Below are 20,668 nucleotides of genomic sequence, written 5' to 3' on the forward strand. Positions count from 1 at the left end.
TTCCTAATGGGGCAGTATGGTGGCCATTATGGTCAGAGTTAAAGTTGAGTGGGACAGCAGCCTGGTAACTCAGAGCACGGGTCTATACAGGGGATGGAGAAGATGAATAACCCACCGAGGATTAAAGGAGCCAGGTTTCTCATGGACAAGGGAGGTACAAGTATGGAAAGGAGGACCCTGAAGAACCTTGTCGCGTTGGACTACCAGTGGACCTATGAGTGACAGACATGGTTTAAAGTGTGTGTGTGCTTGTGTTTTCTCGGCTCTGTTCACTGAGAAGGACCGGGAGCAACAATGCTTCAGTAGCAATGAGCACACCTAGCACTGAGGTCATATTTTCAGAACACCATTCTCCCCTAAAAACGAATCCAGTACTAATCATAGTACTCTACATGGCTGGGCTGTCAGCAATATTTACATTGTCACAAACTAAACCCAGAATATTTATCTAACCAAAATGTATAATATGATCATATAAGGAAGATGGACCAGGAGAAGCAGGGAAAGGGATTGTATGGGAAGAAAATTCTCCTCTTCCAAAGTAGGAAGACAATAGATTATGTCTAAAACTGAAAATCAAGAAATAACACTAGGACTTCCCTGGTGGCGCAGTGGTTATGAATCCACCTGTCAATGCAGGAGACACAGGTTCAATCCCCGGTCAGGGAAGATCCCAGGTGCCACGGAGTAACTAAGCCCATGTGCCACAACTACTGAGCCTGCACTCTAGGGCCCGCAAGCCACAACTACGGAGCCCACGTGCTGCAACGACTGAAGCCCACCCACCTAGAGCCCGTGCTCCGCAGTAAGAGAAGCCACTGCAGTGAGAAGCCCGCATACCACAATGAAGAGTAGCTCCTGCTCGCCGCAACTAGAGAAAGCCCGTGCACAACAAGGAAGACCTAAAGCAGCCAAAAATAAATAAATAAATAAATAAATTTAATTTTTTTTTTTAAAAAGAAATAACCCTATATTTGGGATAGAAAAGAACCTTTTATCATAACTTGCATCCTGACTTTTTAAAGATAATTGTATATATTATGTGTTGAATCCTTCTATATATACATTGCTATTTTATACATTTAACTCAATAAAGAAAATAAGTCAGAGTAACAACAAATTTATATAAAATTTTTAAAAAGAAAGAACCATGCAAGCCTGTTATTTAGAAGTATAAAGGTAAAGGAAAAAGAAACTGCTGTATCTTGCTAAAAGCAGTTGCCTCTGGTGGTTGGGAATTGGGGGCAAAGACAGATTAGACAGGAGACTGCATCCAGAACAAAGTGCATGTATAATTTTAATAAAAGTTGAAATCAAAATAGAAAAATATAATTAAAAGAAATATATTTTGAGCAAAGCAGTAAATGTGGACAATTGGTGGAATTGACTATCTAGCAAAACCTACAAAAGAATCTGCCAAATGCTAAAGTGCTGATGAAACAGGAAACTACTTTTTAAGGGATTTTTAAAAAAATCAGTCTCTAATGAAAATTTTCCATGTGATACTATGAAAAGCTATTCATAGGGTATTATTTAAGAAGAATAAATGCACTGAAAGAGTAAATATGACCCTTAGCTTTGGCCTCATTGAATAGTCCTTGAAACACTGCTAGGTGTTCCATTAGAAAAATGTACATTGAACATAAAAAGAATATTTCTTAAACAGATTTTTGGAAAATCAGTCAATTTAGTAATATGGGGCAGTGGTCCTTCAATGAGCCTTTGGAGAACTAACTTTGGCCAAATTGGCCTTTGGAGGTTTGGTGGTTTCCCCTGCATCCAAAGAACCTCCCCAGGACCCAGGCCATTCTCAACCAGGTCCAGCTCCAATCCGATTGGCAGCCTCCCTGAAGGAGAGGACTCACACTCTTCACAACAGCCCTGTGTGGTGTAAATTTATAACCCTATTTTACAGATGAGAAAATGAAAGCTTGGAGAAATGAACTGAGTTGCCCAAAGACTCACAGTCAAAAACTAGCCTAACTGGACTTGGCACATAGGTTGATGAACTCTAAGGCCAGGGTTCTCTTGCCCCCTCTACTTTTGGCTCTCCCACCTGCTGGCGCCAGACCTAATTAGGGCCTCGCTGGCCCCCGAGATGAGCTGGGAAGCAGATGTGTCATTAGAGCATGAGATGCTGGGAGCTCGCACCATGTGTCATTATGTTTAATTACATGAGTTGAGGCTTCTGAGTGGGCTGGTGGAGCCAGAGCGTCTCTGTGCCCAGGTGGCCAGGGAATTTCTGCAGCTGAGTGTTGGGACAGGGGCTGCCAAGGGTCCTTACAACAGCCCTGGGAGCTAGGCCCATGTTCCCTGCATCTGCTGGAGAAAGCCAACCTCCAGGCTTCTTTCTGAGGCTGTGGGGAGGGTCTTGGTGGAAAGGCGCTGTCCTTCATGCCTCACTGGATGTTCTTAGCCAGACTCCCACCTGGGCAGACAATGGAGTAGAAGGAGATGGCTACACAAAGAGAACAGCCCCCAGTTCCCCTCATTCCATCCCCAGACAGACAGACAGTCACACACACACATACACACACACACACACACACACACACACTCTACACCAAAACATGGTTTTGGAACTTGTACCTGAACTTTTGAGTAAAGAGATGCTTACACTTTTATCAACTGCATTGTGTGTTTGCTTTGGTGGAAGGGCAGGTGAGAAGGAATGTGGAACAGGAAGAAGTTGGAGCTTTGTCCTCTCTGATCAGAGATGGCCAGTGGAAGCAACCATTTGCATGTGTTCATTTAATAAACAGGTATTGAATTGCTTCTGTGAGTCGGGCATTGTTCTAAGCACTGGCGTTATGAAATAAAGTCCCTGATCTTAAGGAGTTTACTTCTAAGGGATGAAGGACAATAAACATACAAATAAATATGTAATGTACCAGATGGTGAAAAGTGGTATAAAGAAGTAGGGTGAGGAGCACCTGTTCATAGATGATGATCCAGCTGGAGAAACAGTCAAGCCTCTCTCCCCTGATTTACCCAACCAAATCCAGAGGATAGATGGAGAAAAATGTGGGTTGTAGAACAAAGGAACTCATCTCCCCAGTTGCTTCTTCCTCTTCAACCTCCTCTCTTCCTCTAATATTTCTTTTCTTTAGAAAATTAAATATTTGAAATGTACAGAAATTATAGAAAATTTTGTAACAAATACTCATGTACCAGCTACCCACGTTAAAAAAAATGAATTTTTAGATTTGTAAAAAACCGAAACCAAAACTTAACAAATACAATCAAAGCTCCCTATATTAGTCAGGAAAGACTAGGTTATGTAGTAATAACAAACAATCCCCAAATCGCAGAAGCTTTAAATAAGAAAGGTCTATTTCTCTCTCATTCTCTGTATCCAATGAGGGTTGACTAGAGAGAGCTGTATTCATTGTAGTCATTCAGGAACCCAGGCTGATGAATGCCCCACCATTTTATGATGCTGTGATCTCAGTAGGAGACTTCAGGATTCACCATGTAGGAAAAGGAGCATGAAGACTCACACATTTGCTCTTAAATGTTTACAAATGGCAGTGGCATAAGTCAGTTCTGCGCATGTTTCACTGGCTAAAGCAAGTCATGTGTCTATGTCCAACTTCAAAGGAGCAGTGAAGTGTAATCCTCTCATGTGCTTAGAAGAAGATAAGAACTGACATGTTGGTGAGCATTGTTAATATCTACCACTTTCCCCATCCCATTTCCATCTATCCCTCACTCCCAGGGATAAGCCCCATCTGGAAGTTGTTGTGTATAATTTTCATCTATGGATTTTGTTTTAACTTTTAATACACCTGTATTCATCAGTAAATAATACGTGGAAAGAAATCACAAAGAAAATTAGAAAGTATTTTGAACTCAATGACAATGAAAACACAACATATCAAAGTCTGTGTGATGAAGCTAAAGCAGTATAATAGAGGAAAACTTATAGTATTAAAATGATATATTTAAAAAAGAAGAATGTTCCAAAACTAATTATCTAAGCTTCTAGCTTAAGAAACTAAACAATGCAGAGCAAATTAAACCCAAAGCAAGCAGAAATTTTAAAATAATACAGATAAGAGTAGAAATCAGTGAATAGAAAACAGCAAAACAAAAGAGAAAATAAATGAAACCATAAGCTGGCTCTTTGAAAATGTCAACAAAATTGATAAGTCTCTAGCCAGACTGAACAGGAAAAAAATGAAGACACAAATTACTAATATCAAAAATGAAAAGGAACATCCCTGAAGATCCTAGGAACATTAAAAAGCTGTAAGGGAATGTTTATGCCCAACTTTATGGCCATAAATTCGACAACTTAAATGAAACGGGGAAGGGAATTCCCTGGCTGTCCAGTGGTTAAGACTCGCCACTTTCATTGCCAGCTCCCCGAGTTCGATCCCTGGTTGGGAAACTAAGATCCCACAAGCCACGTGGTGCGGTCAAAAAAAAAAAAAAAGGAAAGAAAGAAAAAAATGAAACAGGCAAATTCCTTGAAAGACACAAACTATCAAAGCACACTCAGGAAAAAATAGATAACCCAAATAGTTCTATATCTATTAAGGAATAGGAATTAATGGCTAATAAAAGATTTCCCATGAAAAAAATTCCAGGGCTTCACTGGAATTTCACTTCACTGGAAATTCACAGTGAATTTCACTTCACTGGTAAATTCTGCAAGTTAAATTAACTTAAGAAAAAAATATTATTATACATAAACTCTTTCAGAAAATAGAAGGGGAGAGTACCTCTCAACTAATTCTCTGAGTTCAGAATTACTCTGATAACCAAAACATGACAAAGATATAAGAAAGATAACTATAAACCTATATCCCTCATGAATATAGGTACAAAAATCTTCAACAAAATATTAGAAAATAAAATCCAGCAATATCTAAAAAGAATAATGCATCAAGACCAAGTGGGGTTTATCTCAGGAAAGTAAGGTTGGTTTAACACTAAATAATCAATCAAGATAATTCATCATATCAACAGATTTAGAAAGAAAAAAACATATTATCATCTTAATAGATGCAGAAAAAACATTTGACAAAATTTGAAACCCACTCATGATAGAAAAAAGAAATTCTCAGCAAACTAGGAATAGAAGGGAACTTCTACAGCCTAATGAAGAGCATCCACAAAAAGACCTGCAGCTAACACCATACTTAATGGTGAAAGACTGAATGCTTTCCTCCTGAGACTGGGAACAATGCAAGGATATCCACTGTCACCGCTCGTCAGCATTGTACTGAATGTCCCAGCCTGTCCAATAAAACAACAAACAAATAAACAAATAAATAAATGGCAAAGAGATCAGAAAAGAATAACTAAAACTCTACTTATCCATAGACAACATGGTCATCTGTGTAGAAAAATCCCCCAAATCTACTAAAAATCTAACAGAAATAATAAGTAAATTTATCAAGGTTGCAGGCTACAGGACTGATATGCAAAAATCAATTTCATTCCTATGTACTAGGAATAAATTTTTTGAAATTAAAATTAAAAATCAATACCACTTACAACAGCATTAAAAAAAACACGAAAAAACTAAGGGTAAATCTAATGAAGTGAGATTTGTACACTGAAAACTGAAAATCATGGCCAAGAGAAAACAAAGGTGACTAAATCAATGGAGAAATATACCATGTTCGTGGATCAGAATACTCAATACTTTAAGATGTCAATTCATCCTCAATTATTTATAGACTCAACACAATCCCAATCAAAATCCCAGAGGGTTTTTTTGTAGATACTGACAAACTGATTCTAAACTATATACAGAAAAGCAAAGGACTTAGAATAGCCAAAACAATTTTGAAAAAGAAGAATGAAGTTGAGGGACTCACTCTACATTATTTCAAGACAGTATAAAGCAACAGTAAGAAAGACAGTGTAATAGTGGCCTAAGTTTGGACCTGTGAATCAATGGGACAGAATAGAAAGTCCTGAAATAGATCCATACACATGTAGTCAGTTGATTTTTGACAAAGGGACCAAGGTAATGCAATGGAGAAAGAATAGTCTTTTCACTTTTCAAGAAATGATGCTGAAACAATCAGACATCTATTAAAAAAAAAAACCCTCAACCTTTACCTTTCACAAAATATAAAAATTAATTCAAAAATGGATCTTAGACTTAATGTAAAATATAATACTATGAAAACTATAGAAGAAAATATAGGAAAATATATTTGTGACCTTGACAGATAAAGATTTGTTAGGATGCAAACAACACAAACCATAAAAAACAAAAAATTGATAAACTGGACTTCCTCAAAATGAAAAACTTCTGCTTTATGAAAGTCACTGTTAAGAAAATGAAGAGACAAACCAAAGACTGGGAGCAAATGTCTAATAAAGAACTAGGATCCAGGGACTTCCCTGGTGGTCCAGCAGTTAAGACTCCACGCTCCCAATGCAGGGGGCCTGGGTTCAATTCCCGGTCAGGGAACTAGATCCCACATGCCGTAACTAAAGATTCCTCATGCCGCAACTAAGACCTGATGCAGCCAAATAAATAAATAAATATTTAAAAAAAAATAAAAAAGAACTAGGATCCAGAATTTAAAAATTTTAATGTTCTTTTATTTGTTTCTTTGTTTGTTTCTTTAGGCCACGTTGCACAGCTTGTGGGATCTCAGTTCCCTGACCAGGGGATTGAACCCAGGCCCTTGGCAGTGAAAAGTGCCAAGTCCTAACCACTTGGCAGCCACGAAATTCCCTTAAAGTTCTTTTAAGTTAGACAAACGACCCAATAATAAAATGAGCAACAGCTTTGAAGAGACACTTCTCCAAAGAAGACATATGGATGGGTGGCAAATAAGTGCATGAAATACTCAACACCATTATTCATAGTCAGTGCAAATTAGAGCCACAATGAGTCAGCACTACACACCTACAGAATGGCTAAAATTTTAAATCCTGACAACATCAACTTCTGGTAAGGATGTGGAGCAACTAAAACATACATTGCTGGCAGATTCCTGCAATTGTACAACCACATTGGAAAATAGTTTGGCGGTTTCATTTAGTTAACTATATGACCCAATGATCCTACTCCTGGGTATTTACTCAAGAGAAACAAAAACACATGTCCATACAAAGACTTGTACATGAATATTCATAGCAGCTTTATTCATAATAGTCAAAAACTGGAAACAACCCAAATGCTCAACAAGTGGTGGATGGATAAGCAGAATTTGGTCGTTCCCACAGTGGAATACCACTCAGCAATTAAACACAATGAACTACTGAAACATGGGACAATCTCTACATGGATAAATCTCAAAAGCATTATAGTAATTAAAGTCAGATATTAAAGACTCACACTCTATGGTTCCATTTATATAATGGGCTGGAAAACACAAAACTATAGGAGCTGAAACCAGATCAGTGGTTTCCAGGAACTTGGAGATGGGGTGAAGATTGACTACAAGGGGGCACAAAGAACTTTTGGGGTAATGGAAGTGTTCTGTATCTCAATTGCGGTAGTGGTTACAAGACTGTATTCAATTTCCAAGACTCATCAAAGCCTATACTTAGAAAGGATGAATCTACCATATGTAACTCATTTCTCAATAAACCTGACTTTCAAATGGCTCAAAGAAAAATGATGTCTTATGTATATGTGGGTATATATACACACACAAACATGCCTCTCACATGCATACATATGCATGTGTATATATGTGTGTATATATGTATGTGTGTATATATCTATATCTATAACTATATCTATTCTCCTACCAAGTGAGATTGGAGGGGAAAGAATGATAAATCAGATATACATACAAATATATACATATAGATACATGTGTATATGTATATATATATTTTTTTAATATGGGGGAGAGGATGATAAAGCAAACGTGGTAAAATGCTAACATTTGGGGAAACTGAAAGTATACAGAAATTCTTTGTTCCATTTTTCAACTCTAATCTGAAATTGTTTCAAAATAAAAAGTTAAAAATTATATATGATTGCTTATGTATGATAAAAATGTGCATATATGGCATTAGACAACATCCATTCTTTTACAACTTGATTTTTTTCATACCACATCATGGTTTCAAAACACGTCCATGTTGAAACATGCACGTGTAGTCATTCATTTTCACGGTCATGGGATAGCCTACTGTGTGCATGTTTCAAAATATAGTTATTCTTTTCCTTGCTGAGGGACACTTAGGTTGTGTCCTTTTTTCCGCCCCATCACAAACTGCTGCAGCCAATGCCCTTACTTAGTTTTCTTGTGCACAAATGCAAAAGTCTCTCAAGGGTTTCAATCAGGAGTGGAATTGCTGGGTCATTAGGCATGTGAACCTTTGCCTTTACTAGGGACCGTGAGGTTGCTCTCTTCAGCGGTCCAACCAAACACCCCTCCACCCATGACTGCACAGGGCCTTTTGCTGCCATGCTGCTTCCTGGTTTAGGCTCACCCCCTCCTTCCAGAGATTCCTCATCCCTGTAGGCATGAACACTGAGTCCCTGATGCAGAGGCCAAGGGCCTGGGGAGGGGAGGATGGTTTCTCTTTTGGTGATTAAAAATGTCCTAAAATTGACTGTGCTGATAAGTTTACATATCTGTGACTATACTAAAAACCAGATTTTAAATGTGTTTCATTTCCAGCTTTATTGAGATATAATTTACATATAACGTTATGTAAGTTTAGAGTACAATGAGATGACTTGATGTACGTATATGTTGTGAAATGATTACCACAACAAAGTTAGTTAACACCCATCACTTCACCTAGTTATCATGTGTGTGTGTTTGTGGTGAAAACTTTTAAGATCTATTCTCTTAGCAACTTTCAAGTATACAATACAGTATTATTAACTACAGTCACCATGCTGTACTTAAGATCCACAGAATTTACTCTTCTTATAACCGGAAGTTGGTAACCTTCGAATACTCAAAACCACTGGCTTGTACACTTTTTATAAATTTATTTATTTTTGGCTGCGTTGGGTCTTCATTGCTGTGCATGGGCTTTCTCTAGTTGCAGTGACCGGGGGCTACCCTTCGTTGCAGTGCGTGGGCTTCTCACTGCGGTGGCTTCTCTTGTTGCGGAGCACGGGCTCTAGATGTGCAGGCTTCAGTAGTTGTGGCTCACGGGCTCTAGAGCGCAGGCTCAGTAGTTGTGGCTTGCAGGCTTAGTTGCTCTGGGCATGTGGGATCTTCCCAGACCAGGGCTCGAACACGTGTCCCCTCCATTGGCAGGCGGATTCTTAACCACTGCACCACCAGGGAAGTCCCTGCCTTGTACACTTTGAATGGGTGAGTTGTATGGTATGAGAATTGTATCTCAATAAAGCCGTTTAAAAAACTGAGGCTGGTGAGTTGTCTCTTCCCTCTCCACTTCCTTTCTCTATAATTTTTCTTCTCTTCATTAAGTATTTTCTTGGCTGTTCCCAAACAATTCCTGTTCTTAATTCCCCGTCTCTGCCTCTTTTTACCAAATGTCCTTATTCTGCATCAGCCCATGAACTGAACTGCCAAAAGAAAGGATTCTCCAGGGAAGTGGTGGGCGGAGGAGAAGTTACAAGCAAACAGAATTCTCTCATCCATGGGGGAGGCTGTGGACACCAGGACCAGGGTCAGAGTGAGGCAACCAGGGCACAAAATGTGAGAAGGCAGTCACCCTCGGGGCATGCAAGCGCAGGTTGGCAGCCAAAAGTGATTCTTCCTTACATACAATTTACCATTAAAACCATTTTAAAGCGTACAATTCAGTGGTTTTTAGTACCTTCACAATGTTGTGGAACCATCACCACTATCTAGTTCCAGAACATTCTCACCACTCCAAAAGGGAGCCCCATATCTATTAGTAATCCTTCCCCATTTCTCCATTGTGCAGCCCCTTGCAACCACTAATTTGTTTTTTGTCTCTATGGATTTCCCTATTCTGGACATTTTACATAAATAGAATCATACAATATGTGGCCACTTGTGACTGGTTTCTTTTATTTAGCATAATGTTTTCAAGGTTCAACCGCGTTGTAGCATATACCACTACTCTATTCCTTTTTATGGCCATGGCCACATAATATTCCATTATGTGGATGTATCACATTTTGCTTACCCACTCATCTGCTGATGAACATTTTAATTGTTTCCACCTTTTGCTATTGTGAATACTGCTGCTATAAACAGTCATGGACAAGTTTTTGTTTGAACCCCTGTTTTCAATACTTTTGGGTTTACACCTAGGAGTGGAATTTGCTGGGCCATATGCTAATCTATGTTGAACTTATTGAGGAACCATCTCCTTACATTTTGAACCTTGAGCGTCTAGGGTGCTTCATCCTAGGCCAGCCCTAGTGCACACTCACCCATTTATTACTTTCATCCCTACGTCCCCGCCATCCCCATCCACATCAGCAGCTTTGAGGCAGAGGGGTTGACGTGGGCAACAATTCTAAGTCACATGCAGGGGCCAGAAGGATGTCCTGTGAAGCTAGAACACAAAGGGAACACCAGAAGTGGGGCTGGAGAAGTCACTAGATGCCAGGACACGAGGTTGTCATCCTCAGAAACTGGGACTTCATATTGTTGGTTGCAGGGAGCTGGGAGGAGAGAAATCACCAGGGAAGGAAAGGTTACAAACTCTGCCTTAAGATTTTTTTTTTTTTTTTCCACACACACACATCATATTTTATTTTATTTTATTTTATTTTTTTGGGGGGGGGAGTCATTTATTTGTCTTTTACATGGAAACAGAAAATTGGGAGGGAGAACAAAAGGGGAAGTAGCCAGCTGCTTAGATATTTCTGCAGTCGGAATGGGGCAGCTGGCTTCAAGACAGGAAGGGGTCCCCACAGCAACATGGCACCAGCGACTGGACCAGGAGCAGTTTACTGAAGCACCATTTTCTACTAATTCTTACCCCAAGCTAAGCAAGTTAAGGTTACAATGGAAAGCAACACTGTCTGTCTGGAGTATCTTTCTTAAGAGCACAGAGATGAGTTGACAAGTATTTTATTTTTACAAGAGATAAATAGACTGACACCAAGCATTGTACATGGATGACCACAACAAAAGCAACAATGATTGCAATTACCAAACATGAAACAAACACACTCATACTATGTCATCTGCCTTAAGATTTGAGAGTGCTCAGGGACACCGGGAAAGGTCACTCTAGTCCTGATCAGCCCTAACTCCACACAGGAATTGAGGTGAACCCCTTCTACCCTGTGGGCCTCCATTTCTCAGACTGGAAAATGGACGCAGTAAGCTTCTGCTGTCTGTTATAGGTGACATTCTGGATGTGAGCTGGCTTCGTGATCTGTGAAGCTCAGGGTAGAAGCTTCCAGTTGAAATGCCTGCTCAGGTGACTTCTAGAACATGGAACAGTTAGACCCGACTTGATCTGGCTCCATGGAAGCATCTGGGAGGTCGTGTGTAGATTGAACTTCTATCAAGGGAGACGCATGTACGGCATACACGGGGGAACTGACTACTTAAATGAACCCAGCAGTGAATCCTCAGGCTTGGCTTTTGTGTTCAGTAAGTTGGAACTTTCATATATTGGGTTTGCACCTCAGCCAAATTCTGAAAAATTATTAATAGTTCAAACCACTTGGAGGTGGAGGTGGCAAGATTCCGATTTCTATGATTTTCATAGTACAGGGACTTTCTTCGGAGCAATAATCTCATCTAAAAGAGGCCCAGGGCCTCCCTAGGCGGGCTCGAAAGGAGAGGGCTCTGGACAGAAGAGGAAAGCGGAGACTGTGCTTTCCCCACCCACGGAGCATGAAGGTCAAACCAGATTATGTTAAGGCAAGGAGGCGTGCTGATCATATCTGGGGAATTTGTAGATTACCAAGATTGGCAGGGAAGGAAACAAGGGACTTTCTCTGGAGGAACAGGGATATTTCAGACTCCGATTCAATCCCCATTTGTAGAGGGAACTTCAGCCCCACGCTAGGCACTTGGCACTTAATGTTCCATTTAATTTTTCCAACAATCCCTTTATTTACAAAGCCAACAAGGGTCAGAAAGGTCAAGTGGCTTGCCAAGGTCACAGGGCAAGTTCAGCCCTGGGGCCAAGATTTGAACCCAGATCTCATGACTCCAGGCTTGGGGCTGTTTCCACCAAGCCACCTTCAAGTCCCCTTGAGAGTTACAAAGAGTCGGACATGTGGGTGATATCTGGGACAGAGAGGACCTAAGTGGTCAGGGCTAATGTGACCCTGTAGGAGGGTCATTCGTGTCTTCTCTTTTTGGTTTGTCCTGGAAAGTCCCACATCTTTTGCAGAACTGCTTCCTAGTATCCTTATCTGGAATGGCTGCCAAGGGCAGCCAAAGACCAGGCTTGCCCTTGGAGGCCTGAGAAGGGAGGCTGAGGGCAAAGGTTCAGTCCATCTCATGTGGCCCTCCTGGCCAGGGGCCCCGCAGGTGGGTGGAGTAAGCCTGCGTTCGTCAGCACCCTCCTCACTCTCCTGAGCAGGGGTCTGGCAGGCAGGGCCAGAGTCCCCCAAGCTGACACTGCCTTTCCCCAAACAGGGCTGCCTGGGATTCAGAGACTGCATGGAGAGAGCAGAGACTGTAGATTAAAACCTGGGTTCAAATCCCAGTCCCCAACTTACCTGACAGGAGAGATACCATGGTCACGAAGGTGGCTTTCCCAGGGTGGGGCTCATCCATTGCACTCCAGATGTGCTGACCCCTGTGACTTCCCCCGACCCTCCCCCAAAAATCCCAGTCCCATCACTTACTTGGCTAAGTTTCTTCATCTCACTGTGCTTTGGTTTCTCCATCTGGGACCAATACTCATCAGATGGAAGGGGTGAGCTCATAGGAAGCGCTTCCCATCAAGGAATGAGAGCTGTTTAAGGTTTCCTGGTGCTCCTCCAGCTCCAAGGAGCAGAACCTGTGTCCAAACTGTTAGCACACCTGCCTGGGTACTGGTGTAGCCCTGGGGAGATACCGTGATGGACCAGTCATGGCTCCTGCCCTTCAGGAGCTCATGGTCTAGGGAGGAGGCAGAACCAAGCCAGCCAGTGGGACAAGGGCTGCAGCAGAGGGATGCACAATAGAGCCAAGAGGTGGAAAGGAGAGACGTCACAGGGGAGAGTCTAAATATTTAACAACCTGCTTGTCATGGTCACTGGCCAATCAGAAAGGACACTGGCTGTAAACAGTCCATAAGACCCATCAGTGTGATTGTGAATATGCCCTGGGAAGGGACATTTGATTTGGGTCCTGATGGATAAGAATTCTTCAGACATGTGGGAAAAAAGGACACTCCAAGCAGTGGGAACAGCATGTGCTAAGGCCTGAGGACCAGAAAAAGCAGGGTATACCTAGAACCATATGGCTGGAGCGTAAGATGCATATGGGCAGTGGGGAGGAGAAGAGAGGGTCTTGAATACCAAACTAAGTTTGGGTGACACAGTTAGGATACTTCTTTCTTTTTTTTCTTTTCATTTAGGATACTTCTGATGTGGCATTCCATGCCTGTGACCCTGACGAACAGGCACAGCAGTGGGAGTTTCCAGCGTCTGTACACTCCTCCCATCCCATGACATCTACTTGGGGCAGTGGCCTTGCTTGGGGTCTGGCTCCATTCTCCTGGGAGAGGGTCCAACAAGCGTGGGCTAGGAGGAGAGGCTCAGTCAAGGGCCCCAGAGTGTCACTGAGGCCCCCTGTCTGCTCAGGAAAAACTCAGGGATGCTTTGGGAATAAGGGGTCTGGTTCTAGCACAAGCTCTGCTGCTTATGTACTGTGTCATCTTGAGTAAGGCACAAACCCTCTCTGGGCCTCAGGGTCTCCATAGACAGCATGAGGAAGCCTGTTGATTTCTCCCTTGGAAATTAAGAGAGTGCCAAGCTGATCCTCTCCGACCAGCCACGCTACCTGACCTTGTGGGAAACGTGAGGGATTTGAACTCAGGCAGAGCCAAGTTTGAGTCTCAATTTTGGGATGTCCTGGATCTTTGACTTTGAGCAAGTGTTAAGTTCTGGGCCTTCATTTCCTCACCTCTAGAATGTGGACTTGATTGGCGAGGTCAATATTGTGTAGAATAAACGAGAACACTTCGGGTAAGAGTCTCGCTCCCTCCCTCGCCTTCTATGGGTGCCCTTTGCTTGCCAGTCTGCTCAGCGGCAGGGCCTTTGCTGAAGCTGGAGGTCAGTGGGGAGTGGGGAGGAAGGCCATACCCTTTATTGCTCTCCCAGGACACTTTCGAGCACAGAAGGGGGCACTATTAGTAATAAACAGCCATGAGCCTGGTCTGTCCTTCAGAAACTGGAATCTATGACCCTGGTGATGAGAGGAGATGCAGAAATGGAGAATGAGCGACAGAGGGGAGGTGAGGCGGGAGCAGGCACCGTGAGAAGAGGGCGTGGGGTCTCACGCTGGCTTCAGGACGTTTTTCTGCAGGACGTGCTGATTAGTTTAGCTCCCCTTGCCAGTGTTCCAGAAGAACTTCAGGAAAGAGCTGCTCCTCTTTGCAGCGGTTTGGGAATTGGATTTGAGTTGGATGATTTTTTTTTAATCTCATGCATTTGCTTGCTGGTTGATTGCTCCGTTTTCTTCTTGGCTGTGACTCCCTGCTGAGCTTGCTCTTGGGCTGGGGGCAGGAAGGCCCGGTTACAGCTGGGCTCTGCAGGTAAAGAGCTTTACGATGCTCAGAAAACAATCATTGCTCAGAGAATATCCTTCCCCTTCCATCATCCTCAGCAACAGTGCCCTTGCACCGGGACCCTGTCCACGGTCATCGCAACCCCCCAGACTCACCAATGCCTTCATACTCTGCAAGTGGTCTGAGCCCTCCTGGCTCCCCACCCCTCCCCATGCAAGAATCCTGAACTCCGCTGAGAGCCTGCTGTATTGCTGTCCTTTCCGCTTCCTCTCTCTTCCTCTCTGGTGGGGGCTGGGACGCAGCTGGCGGGGCTGGGGGGGGGGCTCTCCCCTAGACTGCTTCTCTCACAGCCCCCTCAGCGCGGCACACCCGGGTCTGCATTCCTCCATCCTTAATGCCTCCTCTGGGAACATAGGCTTTCAGAAATCTGAGAAGACCAACCAGCCGGTGCAGGCCAGAGGGAGGTGGGCCCAGACGGGGGTGGGGGGGTGGTGGTGGGAGGTGGGGCTTGGCTTCTGCCTTCGCTGGAAAGAGAAACCTCAGGCTTTCCCATCCCCTTTCAGCTGCTCTGGGCTTCCAGGCCAGGGAGAAAAGAGGGTTGGCTTTTGCTCAATCCACTTGGGGAGATGAGGGCCAGAAAAGGAAAGAAGTTGTGATAGTTTGTAAAGGTAGAGGGACGTTGCCACGTCTACCTGGTGCAGAAGTTTGCACATCGGGAACCCTTCATTGCCCCTTAGGCTTCCAGAGCAACAGGGAAGACTCCTTGCAGGACCAATCAGAGAGGTGAAGCTAATAGCCCACGGTCACACAGCCAGGAAGTGGAGGTGCTGGAGTTCAAATCCAGGCTGGTTCTGCAGCACCACACCACCTCCAAGTACATGTGTCCCAGGCACAGTTGGAAATACGCCCTTCCTGCACACCTCTCCCCCGTTAACGAGTAAAACCCTTCCCTTTAGGGATTTGTTCTTTCCATTGATGTAAGCCCTCACCCTCACCCCGCTCTGCTCTTGGAATCTTAAAATGATGACTCATTCAGTCCAGAAAGGATGGTTAGAAATTGATTTGTCCAACTCCTTCTTACAGATGGGGAAACTGAAGCCCAGAAATGGCCAGGACTTGCTCATGTCAGACCCAGAGCTCCCAAGACGCAGCCTACTCAGGTGGAGTCTTGTCAGGCAGGCTGACTCTGCCATTTACTGTTTCTTTTCTTTTTTAACATTTTTTATTGGAGTATAGTTGCTTTGCAATGTTGTGTTAGTTTCTACTGTACAGCAAAGTGACTCAGCTATACATACACATATATCCCCTCTTTTTTGGATTTCCTTCCCATTTAGGTCACCACAGAGCATTGAGTAGAGTTCCCTGTGCTCTACAGAAGGTTCTCGTCTATTTTATACATAGTATCAATAGTGTATACATGTCAATCTGCCATTTACTTTCTGCGTGACCGTGGCCAGTAGATGTTACCTTTGTGAGCCTCAGTTTTCTCACCTATTAAATGGGGATCATTGAAGGGTTGTTGTAGAGATTAAAGGAAGTTCTAGGTTTGGATGCACTGCCATAGCTCCTGGCACACAGTAAGTACTCAGTACAGGCTGGCTGCCTTCCTTCTTTCTTAGCAAAGGAAAATGGAACCTTAAAGCACTGAGACTAGGGCCACCCCTTTACAGGGCCTAAGGGGAGGATAATAGGACCCAGTGACGTATGAGAGCTGGTTTGCACTGGCTGGTGAGAGCTAACTGTTGAATAAGAGCAGGTTGTTAAATATTTGGGAATTCCAGAGCAGTTGTTGATAGGTTTAAATCAGCTGTGCTGGGAGTACTTTACACCATGGAAATTGGCAAACACTACTAAGGGATTTTTTTTTTCTAGTAAAGGCATAGAGTATGGGATTTGCCGAAAGTAGGAAGTGACTCATGGTATCATTATGCTTATTTTACAGATGAGACCCTGGAGCTAGCTGTGCCAGTGAAATGTATCTGCATATCACTTATAAATTACAGCTTCACTATTTCGCCACTGTGTGAGCTTGGGCGAGTCATTTGACCTCTCTGAGCCTGTTTTGTCAGGAAGAGAAACTGAGGCAAACACCCAGCTGTATGGGTTGTGCAAAGGGAGGTAACCCTGGCACCCATCTCACTGGCTTGCTGGGATGATTAAAATAAATGACAATTGTAAAATGTAAAGTGCTAGTTTCTGAGCCTGATAAACAGTTGATGCTGATATTCTTTTCAGCCAGGAGCTGGCCTGGTATCTTCATCTCATCCTAACCTGGTGAGAAAGTTTCCCAGTCAGGACACTAAGGCTCTGGTTGGTGAGGTGGCTTCATCCAGGGCTGTGCTGCTAGTAGGCGGCAAAGCAGCCTGGTCTGATTGGCTCCAGGGCTGAGCTTCTGCCGAGGGCTTTGGCCCCAGCCCAGTTCTGGGGGGCTGATTGCAGAGCTTGGGTTGTGGCATTTGGCAACTGGCTTCAGGCAGAACGTGTGGGGTCAAAGTGGCTGCCTTGCCCAGGTCGGCCTGAGCAACTCGGCTCAGAACCCAAAGCCCGCAGCTCTGAGCTGAGCAGTGCCCAAACACAGCTCCTTATTCAGGGGCTCTGGAGCCCCCAGAACTCACTGCCTCTCCTCCGATGCACCTCTCTACCCATACACCCTGCCTCAGGGGAATCACCTCAAAACAGCAATGGCCACCCCGGACCAAGTCCCTCAGACTATCGCTGAAGGAGGGAAAATGCATTTTCTTTCCCAACGATGGGTTAGACCTTCTCTGCTCCCACTCCTGGCACAGGGGGCTGCTTTGGGGCTGGGGGTAGGGAGTGGCAGTGCAAGCCCCTCCTCAGAGAAACCTAATCAAGCCTTTTCTGATTCCTGCCGCTGCCCTCTTCCTCCTCGCTCCCACTCCCGTTTTGCCAGCCTCCAGCCTCCATCTGGTCCCTCCACCCCTTGCCCCCAGCACAATCCTGGCATGTCCTGATGCCTGGAAAAATTACACCCATTCCCAGAAAGCCAGGGGCAGGGCTGGGAAAACTAGCAACCAAAGGCCCATCTCCTCCTTCAGAGCACTTCCCTCATTTGGGGTATCTGGGGTCGATGGATGGATGGTGTCATCAGCCCTAAATCCAGAGGTCTCCCAGCTTCCATCTGCTCTGAGAGCATCCAGCCCTGTGGTGGGCACAGGGGAGGCCTCAGGCCCAGAGGAAACTCACTTTAGCCCCATGTCCCAGGAGTTACAGGAAGGGCAGTTGGACCCCTCACTTGGCCCCCAAAGCCAGGTAGACACTTGGATGCCTGGGAGAGAAATATGGCCAGCATGGGACCCTGCTGACTCAGTTCAAAGCAGAATTCTGGACCCATCAGACGCCCCCTTAAATTGTGTTTTAGACAAACTGGTTAACCACGTTAATTTTCTCATCTGTAAACTTTCTCATCCGGACATTGACACCCATATCACACACAGAGCCAATGAGTGGACTACACAAGGGCATGACTCAGGGCCCGACTGAGATGATCAGTTATTTATTCACTTGGCAAGTTATTGTTTTATTTGACATGAATAACAGGGTGGCCATATAATTTATTGTCCAATCCAGGACACTTTTGAGGGTGAAAGGGGACACTACCATTGATGCTGAGACAGGAGGCATAGCCCAGAACTGTCCTGGGCACGCAAGAACTTCCAATCACACCATGAATCTCATGTGTTCCCTGTGTCAGGCTCCGGGCAGCTGCACAAGGCCCAGGCGAATCCATCACCACCCCTCCCCCAGGGAGGAGAGAAAAGAAGCCACAGCCAGACAGTCTCACTCAGCTCAACATCAGGAGAGAACAGGCATCCAGAAAGCAAAGCAGGGCCAAAGTCCCAATGTTTTGTGAGCTTATGAAAATCCTTCGGAGGCCAAAATAACATTTCCACAGTCCCCCATCTCCACGTCTGATGCCTCTCGGCAGCCACAAATGCCAACCCTTTTACATAGGGGCGCAGTGGTTTTGAGTGTTCCTAGCAGGGACTGACAGAGCACCCACTCCTTTGTTAACTTAGTATCAACAGTCTCTGAGTCTCAGTTTGCTCATCTGCAAAACGGGCAAATGGGCATCACTACCTCAAACTGTAGTTGAGGAGGTCAGTTAAGAGAACATACATGAAAGGCACAGTTCTTGGTGCTCATTACGAGTCAGGGTTTGAATCTGTTTGTTGAAACACCAAGTATTGGAGGTTTGGTGGCAGGACCTGCAGGGAGGTAGCAACATCACTGGGTGCATCTCTGCCTCTTCCTGTCTGCATGCCCTTGAGCCAGTCCCATCTGGAATGATAATCCCCAAAGTCCCGCTCCACCACCACCTTAACTGAAGACAGTTAACTTGTGTTGTTCCCACATCCCGGGGCCTCCTGGGTGGGGGGTCTACCAGGTCAAGCCTCTAGCAGACTCAAAGTTGGCGACTAAGGCTGCCAAAGGCTGGAGGAGATAACTGTTTAGCAGTTATCACAGGATCAGCAAAGCGTGAAAAGCTTACAAGATGATTCCCTCTGGGCAGAAGAGCCCTGACACCTTGCACTTAATGTACCATTCCTTACAGCATCGTCTTAGCCTCCCCAGATCTTCCAGCCTAGGAGCACAGCACTTAACTCTTCACCAAGCATTTTCAGGAATACAATTTCATGTGACCACTGCCATCCTGTGAGAGAGGCTGACTGTCCCCATTTTACAGATGAGCAAACTGAGGCCCAGAATGAAGAAGTGGATTGCCTGAACGCACACAGCTGAGTTTTCAAGTTTCAAAAGAACCCATGTCTGGGCTCTTTCATCCACCCAATGCATCTCTGGAGCTGAGAATAATAAAAAAGAAAAATTAGCCCCAAAGCCAAACCTCACAAATGAACATGGGGGCCATTGGGGAAATTGCTCTTCTATGCCCCTCCAGTGTGTTCTGTTTTTCTTGTTTCCCAATCAGACCGTAAGCCCCTGAGGGCAGGGACCATGGCTGAAAGTTCTGTCATATCCCACAGTGCTTAGAACAGTACACAGAGCAGGTGCTTGCTAAATGCGGATTAAATGCAAATATTTTGAAATACTATACAGTCATAGAAAAGGAAATAGTTCTTTATAGCGTGATAGGAAGTAGTCTCCAAGAAGTGAAGGAAACACAAGTTGTATAGCATTGTAGATCGGATGCATGAAAAAGAAGAGACGAAAAAATATACACACGTGTATACACACACACACACATACACACACACACACACAAAACACACTGTCTGGGAACAGAGTGTGTTTGGCAACACTCGTTCCCTCCAGGGAAAAGAAGGAGGTAGCTGGGGATCGGGGCGGAAAGGAAATTTTCACCATTTTTTTCTGCACCTTTGAACTTTGAACTGTGGGCAACTGTGGGCATTTATTTATTCAAAAAATAAATAAATCTTTAAAAAATTAAACTAGCTAAAAATAAGGTTTGCTATTTTAAAAAGTCAGCCATATGATGGCATGGAGGGGAGTGATGCTTCCTGCATTCCCAGTCCTTACCAAAATGTTCAATTGGTTTTCCAGCTTGCACTGAGCAACAGGAAATCCTAAAAGGTCAAGGTCGCATTTTGCCAGTCAAGAAACTGACCCAGGGTCACACAGGGAGCGAAGGGCAGGGCTGGGGTGGAAGGGAGCCTTGACTCCAGTCCTGACTCCCTTCCCAGCCAGCTGGGTTTGCTGCTCCTGAAAATCCCCATAAACTCTTGTGAAAGTTCTTGGTCAGATACACAGACAGACATCAGGAGGTGGAGAGGCGCCCAGCAGACAAGAGGCCTCTATTTCATAAAGTAAAATCTGAATCCCCCCATGCAGTGACCTTTGCAAGCAAACAGGGTGACCCTAAAGTTTATCATCCAAACCAAGACACTTTTGAAGTGAAACGGAGTGCTATTAATAATCACGCTCAGATGATAAGAACAAACAAGAGTTCCTGGGAAAACCCAGACCATCCCCCAAAAATGCCCACCATCGGAAGCTGGCAAGAGGACATTTTGGACAAAGGGGCTTCAAAGAACATGGTGTGATCCTAGTACTTTATGGCTCCCTCTCCCCCCACTACCACTCCCCCAAAATA

The 20,668-nt window shown here is 44.2% G+C and overlaps 2 long non-coding RNA genes across 2 annotated transcripts in view; both read left to right on the forward strand.

The window, feature by feature from the left end:
• Positions 1-20,668, forward strand: part of LOC309633958 — a 253,401-nt gene that overhangs the window by 70,353 nt on the left and 162,380 nt on the right. The window lies entirely within an intron of this gene.
• On the forward strand, positions 8,934-10,912 carry LOC309633962. Its single transcript, XR_014247792.1, has 2 exons — positions 8,934-9,075; positions 9,112-10,912. It is a non-coding gene; the product is annotated as an uncharacterized lncRNA (long non-coding RNA).

This window comes from Balaenoptera borealis, assembly GCF_965194805.1.
Source record: "Balaenoptera borealis genome assembly, chromosome: 8".
NCBI classification, from domain to species: domain Eukaryota; kingdom Metazoa; phylum Chordata; class Mammalia; order Artiodactyla; family Balaenopteridae; genus Balaenoptera; species Balaenoptera borealis.